The sequence below is a fragment of the Somniosus microcephalus genome, unplaced genomic scaffold, assembly GCF_052327205.1.
Source record: "Somniosus microcephalus isolate GS21.2 unplaced genomic scaffold, FLI_Smic_1.0 unresolved_chr1, whole genome shotgun sequence".
NCBI lineage: Eukaryota > Metazoa > Chordata > Chondrichthyes > Squaliformes > Somniosidae > Somniosus > Somniosus microcephalus.
In genome coordinates, this window is record NW_028225179.1 from 174,148,017 (window position 1) to 174,175,071 (window position 27,055).

The 27,055-nt window shown below is 46.5% G+C and overlaps 1 long non-coding RNA gene across 1 annotated transcript in view; it reads left to right on the forward strand.

The window, feature by feature from the left end:
- The window catches only part of LOC147096592 (uncharacterized), a 39,096-nt gene that overhangs the window by 4,579 nt on the left and 7,462 nt on the right, over window positions 1–27,055 (forward strand). The window contains exon 3 of the long non-coding RNA XR_015074945.1: window positions 5,786–6,246. This is a non-coding gene — a long non-coding RNA (uncharacterized LOC147096592). The remainder of the gene's footprint in view (window positions 1–5,785; window positions 6,247–27,055) is intronic.

The following is a 27,055-nucleotide window of genomic DNA, read 5'->3' on the forward strand; positions in this document are numbered from 1 at the left end:
AATCAGAAGCATCCGTCTCAATCACAAAAGGAACCTGCTCCTCAATAGAATGCACAACTGCTCCAAGGATATCCTTTTTAAAATTATCAAAACACGTCCTGGCCTCCCATGATAGAGGATATGTCGTAACCCGAATAAGAGGCCGGATCTTCTGTGAAAAATTTGCAATCCAATTAGAATAGTAAGAAAACAGTCCAACAACTCGTTGCAAAGCCTTAGAATTAGTAGGACAAGGTAAATCAATCAATGGTCGCAGATGTTCTGGGTCTGGTTTAATCTTGTTTCCCGAGATAATGTACCCCAGTAGATTTACCTCAGTGGTCGAAAAGGTACACTTCTCTTTATTGAAAGTTAAACCAACTTTTTCCGCAGCTTGAAGGAATCTTTCTAAATTAGAATCATGCTCCACCCTTGATTTGTCACACACCGTGATGTCATCTAAGTATGAAAAGGTGTCAGAGAGAGAGTCATCACTTATAAAAGCATCCATTGCCCGTTGAAAACAAGCAACACCATTAGTAACACCAAATGGTATTCGGCAAAACTGATACAGCTTTCCGCCAGCCTCAAAGGCCGTATATGGTTGATCCCTCTTAACAATAGGAATCTGATGATAAGCACTCTTTAAATCAATAGTGCTAAAAACCTTATACTGAGATACTTTGTTGATAAGCTCATCAATCTTCGGCAAAGGGTACGTATCTAATTGAGTATACCTATTAATGGTTTGGGAGTAGTCTATCACCATTCGTTTCTTATGTCTCTCATTAGTGGTGACAACTACCTGTGCCCGCCAAGACGAACAACTAGGTTCAATGATTCCTTCCAATAAAAGACGTTGAACTTCAGAATTAATCAATTCTCTATCCTGACTGCTATACCTTCTTGACTTGGTAGCAATTGGCTTACAATCTGGCATCAAATTGGAAAAAAGTGATAATGGAGAAATGGAAGAGGTTAATCCACAAATAGATAAAGGTGGCTTAGTTCCCTCCAAACGAAAGACTGAGAGACTCGTGTAATTGAAGCACATCATGACCAATCAAAATATCCGCACAGAGATTAGGCAGAACAGATAGGCGTATATCAGTATACATATGACCTTGAAGAATCAATTTCACAAGGCAACAACCAGCTACTTGTGAAGTGAGAGTCGTCTGAGCCATACACACCTGATAAGTAACAGGCGAAATTTTCAAACGCTTCTCCTTCGCAAACTGAAGACTTATAGATACGGGCAGTACCGAGAGTTTTATAAGGGCCTTCACTTCTAACCCATTAACTTGGGCCGTAACTATAGCTTTGTTTAGGCCATGAGCAAATGCAGCAGAAATTGATGCAATAAACGCCCTATCTAAAGGCTGAATAGTCGCAGAGGAGGTAATTGAACCTGATGATTTACAAACACGTGCATAATGACCTCTCTTGCCGCATTTACTACACACAGCCTCCCGAGCAGGACACTTCAGACGAGGGTGCCGGACGTTCCCACAAAAATAACACTTCTAAATCCTAGAGGCAACAGCCACCGAAGTAGAAACTGTTTCAGAATCTAGTAAACCACTCCTATTAAGTCCACATAATTCCTTTTCATCTGGAACTGCCGAAACCACAGTTGCAGGCCGATTAAAAAGAGCATAAGAATCCGAACTTCTCTGAGCCACATCCAATGTAGAGGCTTGCTCGAAAGCACTCTTACGATCCAAAGTCTTATTTTCTAACAACCGCTGACTAATTGATCTAGACAGTAATCCATTAAAAGCATCCCGTACCGATTCTTCCTTATATTCTTCTGCTGTCACGGCCTTATAATTACAGTTAGCACTAAGGCGCCGAAGTGCTTGTAAATAAGTATCCAAAGATTCTCCCACCTGCTGCCTACGGGCAGATAGAAGGTGACGTGCAAATACCTCATTCTTTGGTTTAACAAAAATCTTTTCCAATGTAGAAATAGCCAATGCGTAAGTTTCACAGTCCAAAATATACTTATACACATCCGGAGCAATGTAGTTGATCAGCATATTCAGCTTATTTAGAGACTCTTGATCCAACGCACCCAAAAAGTTTTTTAATGTACGATACCAGTGTTTCCATTTATCATCCACTCCTGCAGAATTAGGGTCAGCATTGAATCGTTCCGGTTGAAGATATCGCTCCATTCTAACTTAAAGTTAATAAATTGAAATAAAGAGTAGATTTGCCTTTCTAAATCTAGGCTTTATTAACTTTAAAAATCCAGTAGCAGATCTTTCAACACCCAGTCCCAACCAAGGCTGTAGAGAACTGAATTTAAGATGGCCACCACAAATCACATGACATCAACTACCAATGAGTTTACAGCATATATCTCAAGGCAGGAAACAAACAACCAATTACAATACTTCTTACTAAACATAAAGAATAATCACCACAGATACACACTGGTCCTGGAGATGGACTGGGGAGAAAGTTCAGAGAGAGCCCCATTGACTCAGATACTCACTGGTCCTGGAGATGGACTGGGGAGAAAGGTCAGAGAGAGTCCCATTGACTCAGATACACTCTGGTCCTGGAGATGGACTGGGGAGAAAGTTCAGAGAGAGTCCCATTGACTCAGATACACACTGGTCCTGGAGATGGACTGGGGAGAAAGGTCAGAGAGTCCCATTGACTCAGATACACACTGGTCCTGGAGATGGACTGGGGAGAAAGTTCAGAGAGAGTCCCATTGACTCAGATACACACTGGTCCTGGAGATGGACTGGGGAGAAAGTTCAGAGAGAGTCCCATTGACTCAGATACACACTGGTCCTGGAGATGGACTGGGGAGAAAGGTCAGAGAGTCCCATTGACTCAGATACACACTGGTCCTGGAGATAGACTGGGGAGAAAGTTCAGAGAGAGTCCCATTGACTCAGATACACACTGGTCCTGGAGATGGACTGGGGAGAAAGGTCAGAGAGTCCCATTGACTCAGATACACTCTGGTCCTGGAGATGGACTGGGGAGAAAGGTCAGAGAGAGTCCCATTGACTCAGATACACACTGGTCCTGGAGATGGACTGGGGAGAAAGGTCAGAGAGAGTCCCATTGACTCAGATACACACTGGTCCTGGAGATGGACTGGGGAGAAAGGTCAGAGAGAGTCCCATTGACTCAGATACACACTGGTCCTGGAGATGGACTGGGGAGAAAGTTCAGAGAGAGTCCCATTGACTCAGATGATGTCCCCACACTATTACTGCAGATTTGGTTCCCCCAATCTATACATAGCTTAAAATCCCCCATGATTACTATATTACCCTTGCTACATGCACCTCTAGTTCCCTGAATTATACGCCGCCCTACATTACAACTACAGTTTGGGGGCCTATAATCACCTCCAACCAATGTTTTCTGCCCCTTGCTGTTTCTTGGCTCCACCCAAACTGATTTTTTAACTTTATTTTCGGAGCTAAGATCATTTCTCTCTCATGTCTTTATCCCATCCTTTATCGACATGAGACCAAAACTGTGCGCGGTACTCCGGGTGTTGTCTCACCAAAGCCCTGTCCAATTGTAGCAAGACTTCCTCACTGTTGTATCCCAACCCCTTGTAATAAAGGCCAACATGCCATCCGCCTGCCCAATTGCTCGCGGTACCTGCATGCTAACTTTGTTTCCTGTACGAGAACACCTAAATCTCTCTGAACACCAACATTTAATAATTTTTCACTATTTAAAAAAGGTTCTGTTTTTCTGTTCTTCCTACTAAAGTGAATACGCACACATTTCCCCACATTATATTCCATCTGTCACCTTAGACTGCCCATATCCCTTTGCAGGCTCTGTGTCCCCATAGCTTACTGTCCCACCTAGCTTTGTATCAGCAGCAAACTTGGATCCATTGCACTCGGTCCCTTCATCTAAGTCAGTAATATAGATTGTAAATAGCAGAGGCCCCAGCACTGATCCTTGTGGCACCCCACTAGCCTGCCAAGCTGAAAATGTCCTGTTTATCCCTACTCTCTGTTTTCTGTCAGTTAACCAATCCTCTATCAATGCTAATAGTCATAACGGCACAGAAGGAGGCCATTCGGCCCATCGAGTCAGTGCCGGCTCTCTGTGGAGCAATCCAGTCAGTCCCATTCCCCCGCTCTATCCCCGTAGCCCTGCAAGTTTATTTCCCTCAAGTGCCTATCCAGTCTCTCCTTGAAAACATCGAGTGTCTCCGCTTCCACCACTTCCATCGGCAGCGAGTTCCCGGTCCTCACCACTCGCTGCGTAAAAAGGTTTTTATTCTCATCCCCCCTGTATCTCTTGTCCAAAACCTTAAATCTGTGTCCCCTAGTCCTCGTACCATCCATTAGTGGGAACAGCCTTTCCCTGTCTAGTCTATCCAAACCCGTCATAATCTTGTTCACCTCGATCAAATCACCCCTCAACCTCCTTTGCTCTAATGAAAACAAATCCAGCTTCTCCAACCTGTCCTTGTAGCTAATATATTCCCCTCAACCCCATGAGTCCTTATCTTGCACAGCAACCTTTTATGTGGCACCTTATCAAATGCCTTTTGGCAATCCAAATATTTGACATCCACCAGTTCCCCATTATCTATCCAGCTAGTTGCATCCTCAAAAAACACTAATAGCATGATTTCTCTTTCATAAAACCATGTTGACTCCGCCTGATCATATGATTTTCTAAGTGCCCTCTTACTCCTCCCTTAATAATGGATTCCAGCATTTTCCTGACGCCAGGCTCACTGGCCTGTAGTTCCCTGCTTTCTCTCTTCCCCCTTTCTAGAATAGCGGGGTTACTTTTTCTACCTTCTAATCCGCTGGGACTGTTCCAGAATCTAGGGGATTTTGGAAGATCACAACCAATGCATCCACTCTCTCTTCAGCCACCTCTTGTAGAACCCTAGGATGTCGGCCGTCAGGTCCTGGGGATTTGTCGGTTTTTAGTCCCATTAGTTTCTCAAGTACTTTTTTTCTCGAAGGAACTTAAAGTAATTGATGTCAGTCCTTTCATTAGTCCCTTGGTTCCCTGCTATTTTTGGTACGCTATTTGTGTTTTCTACTGTGAAGACAGATACAAAATATTTGTTTAAAGTCTCTGCCATTTCCTCATTTCCCATTATAATTTCTCCTGTCTCAGCCTCTAAGGGACCAATGCTTACTTTTTGCTACTCTTCATGTTTACTTACTTTCAGAAGCTCCTACAATTTTTAAATGTTTCTTGCTGGTGTACTCAGTCGATTTTTCTCCCTTTTTTATCAATTTTTGGTCATCGTTTGCTGGTTAACAGAATTAAACTTCCCAATGCAATTTCACACGCTAAAGGTCTGCTTCTGTAAATAGCATTCAGGTACATTTATCATTTATTACTCGCTCAGGAACAAAGTTCGAGGTTGATACTATAGAAACTTGGGACCAGACAGCACAGAATGAGGCCATTGGGCACAGCGGGCCTGTACCGGCTCTTTGAAAGAGCAGGCCAATGTGTCCCACTCCCCTGCTCTGTGCCCAGAGCACTGCTAATGTTCTCCCCTTCGTGTGTTTCACTAATTCAGGTTTAAAAGTTACTATTGTCTCTGCTCCCATCACTCATTCAGACATTGCATTCCAGATCATAACACGATGCCTAAAAACAATCTTATCTTACCTCCCCTCTGGCATTTTGTCAATTACGTTAAATCCGTCTCCTCTGTTTACCGACCCTTCTGTCAGTGGGTACAGTTGCTCCTTATTTACTCTATGGAAACGCCTTCATGATTTTGAACACCTCTATTAAATCTCCCAATTAACATTTTTCTGCTCTAAAGAGAACCTGCGAGGAGTTGGCGGCAGCAGCAGCGAGGAGGCATAAATACAGCGGGAGGCCGAGGACAGCGCGGACCTGCGAGAAGTCGGCAGCAGCAGCAGCGAGGAGGCATAAATACAGCGGGAGGCCGAGGATAGCGCGGACCTGCGAGGAGTCGGCAGCAGCAGCAGCGAGGAGGCATAAATACAGCGGGAGGCCGAGGATAGCGCGGACCTGCGAGGAGTCGGCAGCAGCAGTGAGGAGGCATAAATACAGCGGGAGGCCGAGGACAGCGCGGACCTTCAAGGAGTCGGCAGCAGTGAGGAGACAGCTACAAGTCCAGCGAATTCCAAAAGTACAGCAAAATCGAGGAGAGACGTCACAGGACTGCAGGAAAGAGTCTGAGAGCGGGAGCAGTCAAACTGCAAAACCGCTAAAGTGACGTCGCAACCAGGGAAGGAGCTGATTGGGAAGTAGGACCTGGTGAGTATTTCTACAGTCCAGTCGTTAAAGTAAAAGTAAGGTCTCTAGTTTAGCATAAGTAGTGTTTAAAGGGAAGTAAGGTCCCGAGTGTATTTAATATTCTTTAAAGGGAGTAAATTAAGGGTAGGACATGGCAGGGCAGCTCGGCAGTGTGGAGTGCTCCTCCTGTGCTATGTGGGAAGTCGGGGACACTTTCGGTGTCCAGGGCGAACATGTGTGCAGGAAGTGTCTCCAGCTGCAGCTACTCGAAATCCACGTTTCTGAGCTGGAGCTGCGGCTGGAGTCACTGTGGAGCATCCGCGAAGCTGAGATCTTCATAGCTCGTCTAACGAAGTGGTCAGACGGAGTAAAAGAACTAGGAAGGTAGTGCAGGGTCCATCTCCCTCGCCAACAGATTTTCCGTTTTGGATACTGCTGGGGGAGATGCTTTCTTGGGAATGCAGCAAGAGCCCAGTCCGTGGCACTACAAGTGGCTCAGCTGCACAGGAGGGGAGGAAAAAGAGTGGGAGAGCAATAGTGATGGGGGATTCTATCGTAAGGGGAACAGATAGACGTTTCTGTGGCTGCAGATGTGACTCCAGGATGGTATGTTGCCTCCCTGGTGCCAGGGTCAGGGATGTCACTGAACGGCTGTAGGGCATTCTGAAGGGGGAGGGCGAACAGTCAGAGGTCGTGGTTCACATTGGTACCAAGGTCATAGATAGAAAGCGGGATGAGGTCCTGCAACAAGAATTTAGGGAGCTAGGTAGCAGATTAAAAAGCAGGACCTCAAAGACTGTAATCTCTGGATTACTCCCGGTGCCACGTGCTAGTGAGTATAGGAATAGGAGGATAGAGCAGATGAATGCGTGGCTAAAGAGTTGGTGCAGGAGGGAGGGCTTTAGTTTCTTTGATCACTGGCTCTGTTTCTGGGGAAGGTGGGACCTGTACAAGTCGGACGGTTTGCACCTGAACCGGAACGGGACCAACATCCTTGCAGGGAGGTTTGTTAGTACTGTTGGGAGTTTAAACTAACTTGGCAGGGGGATGGGATACAGAGTGGAGCTACAGTAGAGGGTGATGCACAGCCAAATATAGAGGAAAAAACAGGTCAGCCTGCAAGGCAGAGCAAATATGTAACGGCACAAGGGAGCATGGCAAGGCTGGATGGCATTTATTTTAATGCAAGGAGTCTTGCGAGTAAAGCAGATGAATTCAAGGTGTTGATGAACACATGGGAGTATGATATTGTTATCACAGAGACATGGTTGAGGGAGGGGCAGGACTGGCAGCTCAGTATTCCAGGGTATAGAATCTTCAGGCAAGACAGGGGTGTAAAAGAGGAGGGGGTGTCGCAATATTAATCAAGGAGTCAATTACTGCTGTAAGGAGAGATGATATCTTAGCAGGTTCTCAATGATTTATCTCCAGAAGGTTCCTGAACACCGGCGCTAGACTGATTCGCCTGTCGTTCATTGGTTTACCACACGCTCCGTTTTTAAACAAGGGGGTAACATTTGCAAATCCCCAGTCCTGTGGCACCACTCCCCTATCCAAGGAGGATTCAAAGATTGTGGCCAGAGCCTTCCTTCTCTCAGTAACCCAGGATGCATCCCATCCAGACCATGACACTTCCACTTTGAGCGCTGTCAACTGTTTCACTACATCCTCTTGGTCTATTTATATCCTGTCCAATTTCACTACCACCCTCTCCTTCACTGTAACATTAGCAGCATCCTCTTCTTTAGTGAAGGCAGATGCAAAGTACTCATTCAGTACCTCAGCCATGCCCACTGCATCCACCAGAAGATTGCCCTTTTGCTCCTTAATCATCGCACCTTTCCATTGACTCTCCTTTTAGGCTTTACATGTTTAAGAAAGATTTTAATGTTCCCTATTCTATTCCCACTAATCTTTCCTCAGTTTTTCCGTGCCCCTCTTAGTTTGTTTTTGATTTCTCCTCTGTACTTTCTGTATTCAGCTTGATTCCCTACGGTGCTGCTGTTGTTGTCGTGTGTTTATTATACCAGAGTCTGCGTGTGTCAAACAGCAGAAAACTCCATCTTACAAGGTCTCAAATTGGGTTATAACTTAATGCCGGCGAATAACATCAACTTAAGTTTGGAGAAATTACTGATCCGGGACTGAATTGCTTTCACATTTCCACAGTGGGGAAAGGGAAGGACGCTGACTGAGAGTTTGTTAGACACACAGCGGGACACGCGCACACGTGGAGAATTATAATTGTAAAACAGCAGTCAGATCAAACCAGTTATGTATTTAAGAGGTTTCCAGATACTGTAAGACCCCTAAAGATATTACGTCACCAATCTGCTTAAAGTGACCCCACTGTTAATGTTAGTGGAGCAGTGGTGAATGTCCTCCCCTCCTACAGTGCTCATTAGTCAAGTGCTGACACCATGAGCCATGTCCTCGGCTTTATTACAGGAGGAATAGCGAATAACAGCAAGGAAGTGATGTTCAACTGTTAGAACAGACTGGTTAGGCCTCAGCTGGAGTCTGGTTTTCAATTCTGGGCACCACACTTTAGGGAGGATATCAAGGCCTTGGAGACAGTGCAGAAGAGATTTGAGAGAATTGCACGAAGGATCAGGGACTTCAGTTCTGGGGAGAGGCTGGTTTGTTCTCTTTAGAGCAGAGTTGGTAAAACGAAGATTTTATAGAGCTGTTGAAACTCATGATTGGTTTTGATGAGTAAATAAGGAGGAACTGTTTCCATTGGCAGAAGGGTCAGTAACCAGACGATGCAGATTTAAAGTGAGTGGAGAAAGAGCCACAGGCGAGGTGAGGTAACATTGTTACACAGCGAGTTAGTGTGATCTGGAATGCATTGCCCGAGAGGGTGGTGAGGTAACATTGTGTTACACAGCGAGTTAGTGTGATCTGGAATGCATTGCCCGAAAGGGTGGTGAGGTAACATTGTGTTACACAGCGAGTTAGTGAGATCTGGAATGCATTGTCCGAAAGGGTGGTGAGGTAACATTGTGTTACACAGCGAGTTAGTGTGATCTGGAATGCATTGTCCGAAAGGGTGGTGAGGTAACATTGTTACACAGCGAGTTAGTGAGATCTGGAATGCATTGTCCGAAAGGGTGGTGAGGTAACATTGTGTTACACAGTGAGTTAGTGAGATCTGGAATGCATTGTCCGAAAGGGTGGTGAGGTAACATTGTGTTACACAGCGAGTTAGTGTGATCTGGAATGTATTGTCCGAAAGGGTGGTGAGGTAACATTGTGTTACACAGTGAGTTAGTGAGATCTGGAATGCATTGTCCGAAAGGGTGGTGAGGTAACATTGTTACACAGCGAGTTAGTGAGATCTGGAATGCATTGTCCGAAAGGGTGGTGAGGTAACATTGTGTTACACAGCGAGTTAGTGAGATCTGGAATGCATTGTCCGAAAGGGTGGTGAGGTAACATTGTTACACAGCGAGTTAGTGAGATCTGGAATGCATTGTCCGAAAGGGTGGTGAGGTAACATTGTGTTACACAGTGAGTTAGTGAGATCTGGAATGCATTGTCCGAAAGGGTGGTGAGGTAACATTGTGTTACACAGCGAGTTAGTGTGATCTGGAATGTATTGTCCGAAAGGGTGGTGAGGTAACATTGTGTTACACAGTGAGTTAGTGAGATCTGGAATGCATTGTCCGAAAGGGTGGTGAGGTAACATTGTGTTACACAGCGAGTTAGTGTGATCTGGAATGCATTGCCCGAAAGGGTGGTGAGGTAACATTGTGTTACACAGCGAGTTAGTGTGATCTGGAATGCATTGTCCGAAAGGGTGGTGAGGTAACATTGTGTTACACAGCGAGTTAGTGAGATCTGGAATGCATTGTCCGAAAGGGTGGTGAGGTAACATTGTGTTACACAGCGAGTTAGTGTGATCTGGAATGCATTGTCCGAAAGGGTGGTGAGGTAACATTGTGTTACACAGCGAGTTAGTGTGATCTGGAATGCATTGTCCGAAAGGGTGGTGAGGTAACATTGTGTTACACAGCGAGTTAGTGTGATCTGGAATGCATTGTCCGAAAGGGTGGTGAGGTAACATTGTGTTACACAGCGAGTTAGTGTGATCTGGAATGCATTGTCCGAAAGGGTGGTGAGGTAACATTGTGTTACACAGTGAGTTAGTGTGATCTGGAATGCATTGTCCGAAAGGGTGGTGAGGTAACATTGTGTTACACAGTGAGTTAGTGAGATCTGGAATGCATTGTCCGAAAGGGTGGTGAGGTAACATTGTGTTACACAGCGAGTTAGTGTGATCTGGAATGCATTGTCCGAAAGGGTGGTGAGGTAACATTGTGTTACACAGCGAGTTAGTGTGATCTGGAATGCATTGCCCGAAAGGGTGGTGAGGTAACATTGTGTTACACAGCGAGTTAGTGTGATCTGGAATGCATTGCCCGAAAGGGTGGTGAGGTAACATTGTGTTACACAGTGAGTTAGTGTGATCTGGAATGCATTGTCCGAAAGGGTGGTGAGGTAACATTGTGTTACACAGTGAGTTAGTGAGATCTGGAATGCATTGTCCGAAAGGGTGGTGAGGTAACATTGTGTTACACAGCGAGTTAGTGTGATCTGGAATGCATTGCCCGAAAGGGTGGTGAGGTAACATTGTGTTACACAGCGAGTTAGTGTGATCTGGAATGCATTGCCCGAAAGGGTGGTGAGGTAACATTGTGTTACACAGCGAGTTAGTGAGATCTGGAATGCATTGTCCGAAAGGGTGGTGAGGTAACATTGTGTTACACAGCGAGTTAGTGTGATCTGGAATGCATTGTCCGAAAGGGTGGTGAGGTAACATTGTGTTACACAGCGAGTTAGTGAGATCTGGAATGCATTGTCCGAAAGGGTGGTGAGGTAACATTGTGTTACACAGTGAGTTAGTGAGATCTGGAATGCATTGTCCGAAAGGGTGGTGAGGTAACATTGTGTTACACAGCGAGTTAGTGTGATCTGGAATACATTGCCCGAAAGGGTGGTGAGGTAACATTGTGTTACACAGTGAGTTAGTGTGATCTGGAATGCATTGCCCGAAAGGGTGGTGAGGTAACATTGTGTTACACAGCGAGTTAGTGTGATCTGGAATGCATTGTCCGAAAGGGTGGTGAGGTAACATTGTGTTACACAGCGAGTTAGTGTGATCTGGAATGCATTGTCTGAAAGGGTGGTGAGGTAACATTGTGTTACACAGAGAGTTAGTGAGATCTGGAATGCATTGTCCGAAAGGGTGGTGAGGTAACATTGTTACACAGCGAGTTAGTGTGATCTGGAATGCATTGCCCGAGAGGGTGGTGAGGTAACATTGTGTTACACAGCGAGTTAGTGAGATCTGGAATGCATTGCCCGAGAGGGTGGTGAGGTAACATTGTGTTACACAGCGAGTTAGTGAGATCTGGAATGTATTGTCCGAGAGGGTGGTGAGGTAACATTGTGTTACACAGCGAGTTAGTGAGATCTGGAATGTATTGTCCGAAAGGGTGGTGAGGTAACATTGTGTTACACAGCGAGTTAGTGTGATCTGGAATGCATTGCCCGAGAGGGTGGTGAGGTAACATTGTGTTACACAGCGAGTTAGTGTGATCTGGAATGCATTGTCCGAAAGGGTGGTGAGGTAACATTGTGTTACACAGCGAGTTAGTGAGATCTGGAATGTATTGTCCGAGAGGGTGGTGAGGTAACATTGTGTTACACAGCGAGTTAGTGTGATCTGGAATGCATTGTCCGAAAGGGTGGTGAGGTAACATTGTGTTACACAGCGAGTTAGTGTGATCTGGAATGTATTGTCCGAAAGGGTGGTGAGGTAACATTGTGTTACACAGTGAGTTAGTGTGATCTGGAATGCATTGCCCGAAAGGGTGGTGAGGTAACATTGTGTTACACAGCGAGTTAGTGAGATCTGGAATGCATTGCCCGAGAGGGTGGTGAGGTAACATTGTGTTACACAGCGAGTTAGTGAGATCTGGAATGTATTGTCCGAAAGGGTGGTGAGGTAACATTGTGTTACACAGCGAGTTAGTGTGATCTGGAATGCATTGCCCGAAAGGGTGGTGAGGTAACATTGTGTTACACAGCGAGTTAGTGTGATCTGGAATGCATTGTCCGAAAGGGTGGTGAGGTAACATTGTGTTACACAGTGAGTTAGTGAGATCTGGAATGCATTGCCTGAAAGGGTGGTGAGGTAACATTGTGTTACACAGCGAGTTAGTGTGATCTGGAATGCATTGTCCGAAAGGGTGGTGAGGTAACATTGTGTTACACAGTGAGTTAGTGAGATCTGGAATGCATTGCCCGAGAGGGTGGTGAGGTAACATTGTGTTACACAGCGAGTTAGTGTGATCTGGAATGCATTGTCCGAAAGGGTGGTGAGGTAACATTGTGTTACACAGCGAGTTAGTGAGATCTGGAATGCATTGTCCGAAAGGGTGGTGAGGTAACATTGTGTTACACAGCGAGTTAGTGAGATCTGGAATGCATTGTCCGAAAGGGTGGTGAGGTAACATTGTGTTACACAGTGAGTTAGTGAGATCTGGAATGCATTGCCTGAAAGGGTGGTGAGGTAACATTGTGTTACACAGCGAGTTAGTGTGATCTGGAATGCATTGTCCGAAAGGGTGGTGAGGTAACATTGTGTTACACAGCGAGTTAGTGAGATCTGGAATGCATTGTCCGAAAGGGTGGTGAGGTAACATTGTGTTACACAGCGAGTTAGTGAGATCTGGAATGCATTGCCTGAAAGGGTGGTGAGGTAACATTGTGTTACACAGCGAGTTAGTGAGATCTGGAATGCATTGTCCGAAAGGGTGGTGAGGTAACATTGTGTTACACAGCGAGTTAGTGTGATCTGGAATGCATTGTCCGAGAGGGTGGTGAGGTAACATTGTGTTACACAGCGAGTTAGTGTGATCTGGAATGCATTGTCCGAAAGGGTGGTGAGGTAACATTGTGTTACACAGCGAGTTAGTGTGATCTGGAATGCATTGTCCGAAAGGGTGGTGAGGTAACATTGTGTTACACAGCGAGTTAGTGAGATCTGGAATGCATTGTCCGAAAGGGTGGTGAGGTAACATTGTGTTACACAGCGAGTTAGTGAGATCTGGAATGCATTGTCCGAAAGGGTGGTGAGGTAACATTGTGTTACACAGTGAGTTAGTGAGATCTGGAATGCATTGTCCGAAAGGGTGGTGAGGTAACATTGTGTTACACAACGAGTTAGTGAGATCGGGAATGCATTGTCCGAAAGGGTGGTGAGGTAACATTGTGTTACACAGTGAGTTAGTGAGATCTGGAATGCATTGCCCGAAAGGGTGGTGAGGTAACATTGTGTTATACAGCGAGTTAGTGAGATCTGGAATGCATTGCCCGAAAGGGTGGTGAGGTAACATTGTGTTACACAGCGAGTTAGTGAGATCTGGAATGCATTGTCCGAAAGGGCGGTGAGGTAACATTGTGTTATACAGCGAGTTAGTGAGATCTGGAATGCATTGTCCGAAAGGGTGGTGAGGTAACATTGTGTTACACAGCGAGTTAGTGTGATCTGGAATGCATTGTCCGAAAGGGTGGTGAGGTAACATTGTGTTACACAGCGAGTTAGTGAGATCTGGAATGCATTGTCCGAAAGGGTGGTGAGGTAACATTGTGTTACACAGCGAGTTAGTGTGATCTGTAATGCATTGTCCGAAAGGGTGGTGAGGTAACATTGTGTTACACAGCGAGTTAGTGAGATCTGGAATGCATTGTCCGAAAGGGTGGTGAGGTAACATTGTGTTACACAGCGAGTTAGTGAGATCTGGAATGCATTGTCCGAAAGGGTGGTGAGGTTACATTGTGTTACACAGCGAGTTAGTGTGATCTGGAATGCATTGCCCGAAAGGGTGGTGAGGTAACATTGTGTTACACAGCGAGTTAGTGAGATCTGGAATGCATTGTCCGAAAGGGTGGTGAGGTAACATTGTGTTACACAGCGAGTTAGTGAGATCTGGAATGCATTGTCCGAAAGGGTGGTGAGGTAACATTGTGTTACACAGCGAGTTAGTGAGATCTGGAATGCATTGTCCGAAAGGGTGGTGAGGTAACATTGTGTTACACAGCGAGTTAGTGTGATCTGGAATGCATTGCCTGAAAGGGTGGTGAGGTAACATTGTTACACAGCGAGTTAGTGTGATCTGGAATGCATTGTCCGAAAGGGTGGTGAGGTAACATTGTGTTACACAGCGAGTTAGTGTGATCTGGAATGCATTATCCGAAAGGGTGGTGAGGTAACATTGTGTTACACAGCGAGTTAGTGTGATCTGGAATGCATTGCCCGAAAGGGTGGTGAGGTAACATTGTGTTACACAGCGAGTTAGTGAGATCTGGAATGCATTGCCTGAAAGGGTGGTGAGGTAACATTGTGTTACACAGTGAGTTAGTGAGATCTGGAATGCATTGTCCGAAAGGGTGGTGAGGTAACATTGTGTTACACAGCGAGTTAGTGTGATCTGGAATGCATTGCCCGAAAGGGTGGTGAGGTAACATTGTGTTACACAGTGAGTTAGTGAGATCTGGAATGCATTGTCCGAAAGGGTGGTGAGGTAACATTGTGTTACACAGCGAGTTAGTGAGATCTGGAATGCATTGCCTGAAAGGGTGGTGAGGTAACATTGTGTTACACAGCGAGTTAGTGTGATCTGGAATGCATTGTCCGAAAGGGTGGTGAGGTAACATTGTGTTACACAGCGAGTTAGTGTGATCTGGAATGCATTGCCCGAAAGGGTGGTGAGGTAACATTGTGTTACACAGCGAGTTAGTGAGATCTGGAATGCATTGTCCGAAAGGGTGGTGAGGTAACATTGTGTTACACAGCGAGTTAGTGAGATCTGGAATGCATTGTCCGAAAGGGTGGTGAGGTAACATTGTGTTACACAGCGAGTTAGTGAGATCTGGAATGCATTGTCCGAAAGGGTGGTGAGGTAACATTGTGTTACACAGCGAGTTAGTGAGATCTGGAATGCATTGCCCGAAAGGGTGGTGAGGTAACATTGTGTTACACAGCGAGTTAGTGATATCTGGAATGCATTGCCCGAAAGGGTGGTGAGGTAACATTGTGTTACACAGCGAGTTAGTGAGATCTGGAATGCATTGCCCGAAAGGGTGGTGAGGTAACATTGTGTTACACAGCGAGTTAGTGTGATCTGGAATGCATTGCCCGAAAGGGTGGTGAGGTAACATTGTGTTACACAGCGAGTTAGTGAGATCTGGAATGCATTGTCCGAAAGGGTGGTGAGGTAACATTGTGTTACACAGTGAGTTTGTGTGATCTGGAATGCATTGTCCGAAAGGGTGGTGAGGTAACATTGTGTTACACAGCGAGTTAGTGTGATCTGGAATGCATTGTCCGAGAGGGTGGTGAGGTAACATTGTGTTACACAGCGAGTTAGTGTGATCTGGAATGCATTGCCCGAAAGGGTGGTGAGGTAACATTGTGTTACACAGCGAGTTAGTGTGATCTGGAATGCATTGTCCGAAAGGGTGGTGAGGTAACATTGTGTTACACAGCGAGTTAGTGTGATCTGGAATGCATTGCCCGAAAGGGTGGTGAGGTAACATTGTGTTACACAGCGAGTTAGTGAGATCTGGAATGCATTGTCCGAAAGGGTGGTGAGGTAACATTGTGTTACACAGCGAGTTAGTGAGATCTGGAATGCATTGTCCGAAAGGGTGGTGAGGTAACATTGTGTTACACAGCGAGTTAGTGTGATCTGGAATGCATTGTCCGAAAGGGTGGTGAGGTAACATTGTGTTACACAGCGAGTTAGTGAGATCTGGAATGCATTGTCCGAAAGGGTGGTGAGGTAACATTGTGTTACACAGCGAGTTAGTGAGATCTGGAATGCATTGCCCGAAAGGGTGGTGAGGTAACATTGTGTTACACAGCGAGTTAGTGTGATCTGGAATGCATTGCCCGAAAGGGCGGTGAGGTAACATTGTGTTACACAGCGAGTTAGTGTGATCTGGAATGCATTGTCCGAAAGGGCGGTGAGGTAACATTGTGTTACACAGCGAGTTAGTGAGATCTGGAATGCATTGCCCGAAAGGGTGGTGAGGTAACATTGTATTACACAGCGAGTTAGTGAGATCTGGAATGCATTGCCCGAAAGGGTGGTGAGGTAACATTGTGTTACACAGCGAGTTAGTGAGATCTGGAATGCATTGTCCGAAAGGGTGGTGAGGTAACATTGTGTTACACAGTGAGTTAGTGAGATCTGGAATGCATTGTCCGAAACGGTGGTGAGGTAACATTGTGTTACACAGCGAGTTAGTGTGATCTGGAATGCATTGCCCGAAAGGGTGGTGAGGTAACATTGTGTTACACAGTGAGTTAGTGTGATCTGGAATGCATTGTCCGAAAGGGTGGTGAGGTAACGTTTTGTTACACAGCGAGTTAGTGAGATCTGGAATGCATTGTCCGAAAGGGTGGTGAGGTAACATTGTGTTACACAGCGAGTTAGTGTGATCTGGAATGCATTGCCCGAAAGGGTGGTGAGGTAACATTGTGTTACACAGCGAGTTAGTGTGATCTGGAATGCATTGTCCGAAAGGGTGGTGAGGTAACATTGTGTTACACAGCGAGTTAGTGTGATCTGGAATGCATTGCCCGAAAGGGTGGTGAGGTAACATTGTGTTACACAGCGAGTTAGTGTGATCTGGAATGCATTGTCCGAAAGGGCGGTGAGGTAACCTTGTGTTACACAGCGAGTTAGTGAGATCTGGAATGCATTGTCCGAAAGGGTGGTGAGGTAACATTGTGTTACACAGCGAGTTAGTGTGATCTGGAATGCATTGTCCGAAAGGGTGGTGAGGTAACATTGTGTTACACAGCGAGTTAGTGAGATCTGGAATGCATTGTCCGAAAGGGTGGTGAGGTAACATTGTGTTACACAGCGAGTTAGTGAGATCTGGAATGTATTGTCCGAAAGGGTGGTGAGGTAACATTGTGTTACACAGCGAGTTAGTGAGATCTGGAATGCATTGCCCGAAAGGGTGGTGAGGTAACATTGTGTTACACAGCGAGTTAGTGTGATCTGGAATGCATTGTCCGAAAGGGTGGTGAGGTAACATTGTGTTACACAGCGAGTTAGTGTGATCTGGAATGCATTGTCCGAAAGGGTGGTGAGGTAACATTGTGTTACACAGCGAGTTAGTGTGATCTGGAATGCATTGTCCGAAAGGGTGGTGAGGTAACATTGTGTTACACAGCGAGTTAGTGTGATCTGGAATGCATTGTCCGAAAGGGCGGTGAGGTAACATTGTGTTACACAGCGAGTTAGTGTGATCTGGAATGCATTGTCCGAAAGGGTGGTGAGGTAACATTGTGTTACACAGCGAGTTAGTGAGATCTGGAATGCATTGTCCGAAAGGGTGGTGAGGTAACATTGTGTTACACAGCGAGTTAGTGAGATCTGGAATGCATTGTCCGAAAGGGTGGTGAGGTAACATTGTGTTACACAGCGAGTTAGTGAGATCTGGAATGCATTGCCCGAAAGGGTGGTGAGGTAACATTGTGTTACACAGCGAGTTAGTGAGATCTGGAATGCATTGTCCGAAAGGGTGGTGAGGTAACATTGTGTTACACAGCGAGTTAGTGAGATCTGGAATGCATTGTCCGAAAGGGTGGTGAGGTAACATTGTGTTACACAGCGAGTTAGTGTGATCTGGAATGCATTGCCCGAAAGGGTGGTGAGGTAACATTGTGTTACACAGCGAGTTAGTGAGATCTGGAATGCATTGCCCGAAAGGGTGGTGAGGTAACATTGTGTTACACAGCGAGTTAGTGAGATCTGGAATGCATTGCCCGAAAGGGTGGTGAGGTAACATTGTGTTACACAGCGAGTTAGTGTGATCTGGAATGCATTGCCCGAAAGGGTGGTGAGGTAACATTGTGTTACACAGCGAGTTAGTGTGATCTGGAATGCATTGTCCGAAAGGGTGGTGAGGTAACATTGTGTTACACAGCGAGTTAGTGAGATCTGGAATGCATTGCCCGAAAGGGTGGTGAGGTAACATTGTGTTACACAGCGAGTTAGTGTGATCTGGAATGCATTGTCCGAAAGGGTGGTGAGGTAACATTGTGTTACACAGCGAGTTAGTGTGATCTGGAATGCATTGTCCGAAAGGGTGGTGAGGTAACATTGTGTTACACAGTGAGTTAGTGTGATCTGGAATGCATTGTCCGAAAGGGTGGTGAGGTAACATTGTGTTACACAGCGAGTTAGTGAGATCTGGAATGCATTGTCCGAAAGGGTGGTGAGGTAACATTGTGTTACACAGCGAGTTAGTGAGATCTGGAATGCATTGTCCGAAAGGGTGGTGAGGTAACATTGTGTTACACAGCGAGTTAGTGTGATCTGGAATGCATTGTCCGAAAGGGTGGTGAGGTAACATTGTGTTACACAGCGAGTTAGTGAGATCTGGAATGCATTGTCCGAAAGGGTGGTGAGGTAACATTGTGTTACACAGCGAGTTAGTGTGATCTGGAATGCATTGCCCGAAAGGGTGGTGAGGTAACATTGTGTTACACAGCGAGTTAGTGAGATCTGGAATGCATTGCCCGAAAGGGTGGTGAGGTAACATTGTGTTACACAGCGAGTTAGTGTGATCTGGAATGCATTGTCCGAAAGGGTGGTGAGGTAACATTGTGTTACACAGCGAGTTAGTGTGATCTGGAATGCATTGTCCGAAAGGGTGGTGAGGTAACATTGTGTTACACAGTGAGTTAGTGTGATCTGGAATGCATTGTCCGAAAGGGTGGTGAGGTAACATTGTGTTACACAGTGAGTTAGTGTGATCTGGAATGCATTGCCCGAAAGGGTGGTGATGTAACATTGTGTTACACAGCGAGTTAGTGTGATCTGGAATGCATTGTCCGAAAGGGTGGTGAGGTAACATTGTGTTACACAGCGAGTTAGTGAGATCTGGAATGCATTGCCCGAAAGGGTGGTGAGGTAACATTGTGTTACACAGCGAGTTAGTGTGATCTGGAATGCATTGCCCGAAAGGGTGGTGAGGTAACATTGTGTTACACAGCGAGTTAGTGAGATCTGGAATGCATTGTCCGAAAGGGTGGTGAGGTAACATTGTGTTACACAGCGAGTTAGTGAGATCTGGAATGCATTGCCCGAAAGGGTGGTGAGGTAACATTGTGTTACACAGCGAGTTAGTGTGATCTGGAATGCATTGTCCGAAAGGGTGGTGAGGTAACATTGTGTTACACAGCGAGTTAGTGTGATCGGGAATGCATTGTCCGAAAGGGTGGTGAGGTAACATTGTGTTACACAGCGAGTTAGTGTGATCTGGAATGCATTGTCCGAAAGGGTGGTGAGGTAACATTGTGTTACACAGCGAGTTAGTGAGATCTGGAATGCATTGTCCGAAAGGGTGGTGAGGTAACATTGTGTTACACAGCGAGTTAGTGTGATCTGGAATGCATTGTCCGAAAGGGTGGTGAGGTAACATTGTGTTACACAGTGAGTTAGTGTGATCTGGAATGCATTGTCCGAAAGGGTGGTGAGGTAACATTGTGTTACACAGTGAGTTAGTGAGATCTGGAATGCATTGCCCGAAAGGGTGGTGAGGTAACATTGTGTTACACAGCGAGTTAGTGTGATCTGGAATGCATTGTCCGAAAGGGTGGTGAGGTAACATTGTGTTACACAGCGAGTTAGTGTGATCTGGAATGCATTGTCCGAAAGGGTGGTGAGGTAACATTGTGTTACACAGCGAGTTAGTGTGATCGGGAATGCATTGTCCGAAAGGGTGGTGAGGTAACATTGTGTTACACAGCGAGTTAGTGTGATCTGGAATGCATTGCCCGAAAGGGTGGTGAGGTAACATTGTGTTACACAGCGAGTTAGTGAGATCTGGAATGCATTGCCCGAAAGGGTGGTGAGGTAACATTGTGTTACACAGCGAGTTAGTGTGATCTGGAATGCATTGCCCGAAAGGGTGGTGAGGTAACATTGTGTTACACAGCGAGTTAGTGAGATCTGGAATGCATTGTCCGAAAGGGTGGTGAGGTAACATTGTGTTACACAGCGAGTTAGTGTGATCTGGAATGCATTGCCCGAAAGGGTGGTGAGGTAACATTGTGTTACACAGCGAGTTAGTGAGATCTGGAATGCATTGCCCGAAAGGGTGGTGAGGAAACATTGTGTTACACAGCGAGTTAGTGTGATCTGGAATGCATTGTCCGAAAGGGTGGTGAGGTAACATTGTGTTACACAGCGAGTTAGTGAGATCTGGAATGCATTGTCCGAAAGGGTGGTGAGGTAACATTGTGTTACACAGTGAGTTAGTGAGATCTGGAATGCATTGCCCGAAAGGGTGGTGAGGTAACATTGTGTTACACAGCGAGTTAGTGTGATCTGGAATGCATTGTCCGAAAGGGTGGTGAGGTAACATTGTGTTACACAGCGAGTTAGTGTGATCTGGAATGCATTGTCCGAAAGAGTGGTGAGGTAACATTGTGTTACACAGCGAGTTAGTGAGATCTGGAATGCATTGTCCGAAAGGGTGGTGAGGTAACATTGTGTTACACAGCGAGTTAGTGTGATCTGGAATGCATTGTCCGAAAGGGTGGTGAGGTAACATTGTGTTACACAGCGAGTTAGTGAGATCTGGAATGCATTGCCCGAAAGGGTGGTGAGGTAACATTGTGTTACACAGCGAGTTAGTGTGATCTGGAATGCATTGTCCGAAAGGGTGGTGAGGTAACATTGTGTTACACAGCGAGTTAGTGAGATCTGGAATGCATTGTCCGAAAGGGTGGTGAGGTAACATTGTGTTACACAGCGAGTTTGTGAGATCTGGAATGCATTGTCCGAAAGGGTGGTGAGGTAACATTGTGTTACACAGCGAGTTAGTGTGATCTGGAATGCATTGTCCGAAAGGGTGGTGAGGTAACATTGTGTTACACAGCGAGTTAGTGTGATCTGGAATGCATTGCCCGAGAGGGTGGTGAGGTAACATTGTGTTACACAGCGAGTTAGTGAGATCTGGAATGCATTGTCCGAAAGGGTGGTGAGGTAACATTGTGTTACACAGCGAGTTAGTGTGATCTGGAATGCATTGTCCGAAAGGGTGGTGAGGTAACATTGTGTTACACAGTGAGTTAGTGAGATCTGGAATGTATTGTCCGAGAGGGTGGTGAGGTAACATTGTGTTACACAGTGAGTTAGTGTGATCTGGAATGCATTGTCCGAAAGGGTGGTGAGGTAACATTGTGTTACACAGCGAGTTAGTGAGATCTGGAATGCATTGCCCGAAAGGGTGGTGAGGTAACATTGTGTTACACAGCGAGTTAGTGTGATCTGGAATGCATTGTCCGAAAGGGTGGTGAGGTAACATTGTGTTACACAGCGAGTTAGTGTGATCTGGAATGCATTGTCCGAAAGGGTGGTGAGGTAACATTGTGTTACACAGCGAGTTAGTGTGATCTGGAATGCATTGTCCGAAAGGGTGGTGAGGTAACATTGTGTTACACAGCGAGTTAGTGTGATCTGGAATGCATTGTCCGAAAGGGTGGTGAGGTAACATTGTGTTACACAGCGAGTTAGTGTGATCTGGAATGCATTGTCCGAAAGGGTGGTGAGGTAACATTGTGTTACACAGCGAGTTAGTGAGATCTGGAATGCATTGCCCGAAAGGGTGGTGAGGTAACATTGTCTTACACAGCGAGTTAGTGTGATCTGGAATGCATTGTACGAAAGGGTGGTGAGGTAACATTGTGTTACACAGCGAGTTAGTGAGATCTGGAATGCATTGCCCGAGAGGGTGGTGAGGTAACATTGTGTTACACAGCGAGTTAGTGAGATCTGGAATGCATTGTCCGAAAGGGTGGTGAGGTAACATTGTGTTACACAGTGAGTTAGTGAGATCTGGAATGCATTGTCCGAAAGGGTGGTGAGGTAACATTGTGGTACACAGCGAGTTAGTGTGATCTGGAATGCATTGCCCGAAAGGGTGGTGAGGTAACATTGTCTTACACAGCGAGTTAGTGTGATCTGGAATGCATTGTACGAAAGGGTGGTGAGGTAACATTGTGGTACACAGCGAGTTAGTGTGATCTGGAATGCATTGCCCGAAAGGGTGGTGAGGTAACATTGTGTTACACAGCGAGTTAGTGTGATCTGGAATGCATTGTCCGAAAGGGTGGTGAGGTAACATTGTGTTACACAGCGAGTTAGTGTGATCTGGAATGCATTGTCCGAAAGGGTGGTGAGTTAACATTGTGTTACACAGTGAGTTAGTGTGATCTGGAATGTATTGTCCGAAAGGGTGGTGAGGAAACATTGTGTTACACAGCGAGTTAGTGAGATCTGGAATGCATTGTCCGAAAGGGTGGTGAGGTAACATTGTGTTACACAGCGAGTTAGTGAGATCTGGAATGCATTGTCCGAGAGGGTGGTGAGGTAACATTGTGTTACACAGCGAGTTAGTGTGCTCTGGAATGCATTGTCCGAAAGGGTGGTGAGGTAACATTGTGTTACACAGCGAGTTAGTGTGATCTGGAATGCATTGTCCGAAAGGGTGGTGAGGTAACATTGTGTTACACAGCGAGTTAGTGTGATCTGGAATGCATTGTCTGAAAGGGTGGTGAGGTAACATTGTGTTACACAGCGAGTTAGTGTGATCTGGAATGCATTGTCCGAAAGGGTGGTGAGGTAACATTGTGTTACACAGCGAGTTAGTGAGATCTGGAATGCATTGTCTGAAAGGGTGGTGAGGTAACATTGTGTTACACAGCGAGTTAGTGAGATCTGGAATGCATTGTCCGAAAGGGTGGTGAGGTAACATTGTGTTACACAGCGAGTTAGTGTGATCTGGAATGCATTGTCCGAAAGGGTGGTGAGGTAACATTGTGTTACACAGCGAGTTAGTGTGATCTGGAATGCATTGTCCGAAAGGGTGGTGAGGTAACATTGTGTTACACAGCGAGTTAGTGAGATCTGGAATGCATTGCCCGAAAGGGTGGTGAGGTAACATTGTGTTACACAGCGAGTTAGTGAGATCTGGAATGCATTGTCCGAAAGGGTGGTGAGGTAACATTGTGTTACACAGCGAGTTAGTGAGATCTGGAATGTATTGTCCGAAAGGGTGGTGAGGTAACATTGTGTTACACAGCGAGTTAGTGTGATCTGGAATGTATTGTCCGAAAGGGTGGTGAGGTAACATTGTGTTACACAGCGAGTTAGTGAGATCTGGAATGCATTGCCCGAAAGGGTGGTGAGGTAACATTGTGTTACACAGCGAGTTAGTGTGAGCTGGAATGCATTGTCCGAAAGGGTGGTGAGGTAACATTGTGTTACACAGCGGGTTAGTGTGATCTGGAATGCATTGTCCGAAAGGGTGGTGTGGTAACATTGTGTTACACAGCGGGTTAGTGAGATCTGGAATGCATTGCCCGAAAGGGTGGTGAGGTAACATTGTGTTACACAGCGAGTTAGTGAGATCTGGAATGCATTGCCCGAAAGGGTGGTGAGGTAACATTGTGTTACACAGCGAGTTAGTGAGATCTGGAATGCATTGCCCGAAAGGGTGGTGAGGTAACATTGTGTTACACAGCGAGTTAGTGAGATCTGGAATGCATTGTCCGAAAGGGCGGTGAGGTAACATTGTGTTACACAGCGAGTTAGTGTGATCTGGAATGCATTGTCCGAAAGGGTGGTGAGGTAACATTGTGTTACACAGCGAGTTAGTGAGATCTGGAATGCATTGTCCGAAAGGGTGGTGAGGTAACATTGTGTTACACAGCGAGTTAGTGAGATCTGGAATGCATTGCCCGAAAGGGTGGAGGAAGCAGATTCTGTTGTAACATTGAAAAGGGAATTGGATAAATACTTGAAGGGAAAACATTTACAGGGCTATGGGGAAAGAGAGGGACAGTGGTAATAATGGGATCGCTCTTCCAAAGAGTCAGCACCGGTGTGATGGGCTGAATGACCTCCTTCTGTGCTGTATCATATTATGGGTCTATGATGCAGCCTCGCCCAGTCAATGGAGGTGCCTGATGGGCTGAATGACCTCCTGTGCTGTATCATATTATGGGTCTATGATGCAGCCTCGCCCAGTCAATGGAGGTGCCTGATGGGCTGAATGACCTTCTGTGCTGTATCATATTATGGGTCTATGATGCAGCCTCGCCCAGTCAATGGAGGTGCCTGATGGGCTGAATGACCTGTGCTGTATCATATTATGGGTCTATGATGCAGCCTCGCCTTGTCAATGGAGGTGCCTGATGAGGCGATCTTGGCACCGCGATTTCAATCCACCAGCAAATCCCAAGAAGCAGATATTGAAACAATCCAATCTGCCTCCGGCGCTACAGTAATCGGTTACTAGGCACCAGAAGCAGCATCATCGGTTCAATATTGGCCTACAATATAGGTGTTGATAGGAAGACAAAAGTTAACCCATTGCTGGAGATTTGCGATCTGCGATCAGGGAGCTAGGACAGGAAGCACACGAGGATCAGTTTTATGGGATGGACAGTGGAGGCCATGACATGGAAAAGAATGCCAGATGAGACTATATCGAATGCTGTGGGAAGGTGAATGATGGACAAGGAAGGGTTACACACCATGGTCACAGTCACAGAGATTGGAGTTTGTGACAGTTCGGGGCAGATTAGATTTACATCGAAACTGCAGCAGAGAAACAGTCCATTCGGCTCTAGTGGTCTATGCTGTGTTTATACTCCACGGGAGCCTCCTCCCACTCTCATTGCATCTTGACACCGTGTCCACATAGACGTTCGAGGGCGTTAGACTCGTGACACCAATATTAAATAACATTCAGAACGCCGGAGAACCCACCCTCCTGGAGTGGATTGAGCGAGTTTGTCGCACTCCCCTCACTTCAGAAAGAAATGAGCTCATTCACGTTGGACCTAAAAAGGATCGATCAGAGAATGTTCTAAATGGTTAGAAGTTAGGAACTGTGGATGGGCAGAGAGAACGAGGGGTCCACGTAACCTTAACCGCAGAGCGAGGCCGTTCAGGGGTGATGTTAGAAGTTAGGAACTGTGGATGGGCAGAGAGAACGAGGGGTCCACGTAACCTTAACCGCAGAGCGAGGCCGTTCAGGGGTGATGTTAGAAGTTAGGAACTGTGGATGGGCAGAGAGAACGAGGGGTCCACGTAACCTTAACCACAGAGTGAGGCCGTTCAGGGGTGATGTTAGAAGTTAGGAACTGTGGATGAGCAGAGAGAACTAGGGGTCCACGTAACCTTAACCGCAGAGCAAGGCCGTTCAGGGGTGATGTTAGAAGTTAGGAACTGTGGATGGGCAGAGAGAACGAGGGGTCCACGTAACCTTAACTGCAGAGCGAGGCCGTTCAGGGGTGATGTTAGAAGTTAGGAACTGTGGATGGGCAGAGAGAACGAGGGGTCCACGTAACCTTAACCACAGAGCGAGGCCGTTCAGGGGTGATGTTAGAAGTTAGGAACTGTGGATGGGCAGAGAGAACTAGGGGTCCACGTAACCTTAACCGCAGAGCGAGGCCGTTCAGGGGTGATGTTAGAAGTTAGGAACTGTGGATGGGCAGAGAGAACGAGGGGTCCACGTAACCTTAACCGCAGAGCGAGGCCGTTCAGGGGTGATGTTAGAAGTTAGGAACTGTGGATGGGCAGAGAGAACTAGGGGTCCACGTAACCTTAACCGCAGAGCGAGGCTGTTCAGGGGTGATGTTAGAAGTTAGGAACTGTGGATGGGCAGAGAGAACGAGGGGTCCACGTAACCTTAACCGCAGAGCGAGGCCGTTCAGGGGTGATGTTAGAAGTTAGGAACTGTGGATGGGCAGAGAGAACGAGGGGTCCACGTAACCTTAACCGCAGAGCTCGGCCGTTCAGGGGTGATGTTAGAAGTTAGGAACTGTGGATGGGCAGAGAGAACGAGGGGTCCACGTAACCTTAACCGCAGAGCGAGGCCGTTCAGGGGTGATGTTAGAAGTTAGGAACTGTGGATGGGCAGAGAGAACGAGGGGTCCACATAACCTTAACCACAGAGCGAGGCCGTTCAGGGGTGATGTTAGAAGTTAGGAACTGTGGATGGGCAGAGAGAACGAGGGGTCCACGTAACCTTAACCGCAGAGCGAGGCCGTTCAGGGGTGATGTTAGAAGTTAGGAACTGTGGATGGGCAGAGAGAACGAGGGGTCCACGTAACCTTAACCGCAGAGCGAGGCCGTTCAGGGGTGATGTTAGAAGTTAGGAACTGTGGATGGGCAGAGAGAACTAGGGGTCCACGTAACCTTAACCGCAGAGCGAGGCCGTTCAGGGGTGATGTTAGAAGTTAGGAACTGTGGATGGGCAGAGAGAACGAGGGGTCCACGTAACCTTAACCGCAGAGCGAGGCCGTTCAGGGGTGATGTTAGAAGTTAGGAACTGGATGGGCAGAGAGAACTCGGGGTCCACGTAACCTTAACCGCAGAGCGAGGCCGTTCAGGGGTGATGTTAGATGTTAGGAACTGTGGATGGGCAGAGAGAACGAGGGGTCCACGTAACCTTAACCGCAGAGCGAGGCCGTTCAGGGGTGATGTTAGAAGTTAGGAACTGTGGATGGGCAGAGAGAACGAGGGGTCCACGTAACCTTAACCGCAGAGCGAGGCTGTTCAGGGGTGATGTTAGAAGTTAGGAACTGTGGATGGGCAGAGAGAACGAGGGGTCCACGTAACCTTAACCGCAGAGCGAGGCCGTTCAGGGGTGATGTTAGAAGTTAGGAACTGTGGATGGGCAGAGAGAACGAGAGGTCCACGTAACCTTAACCGCAGAGCGA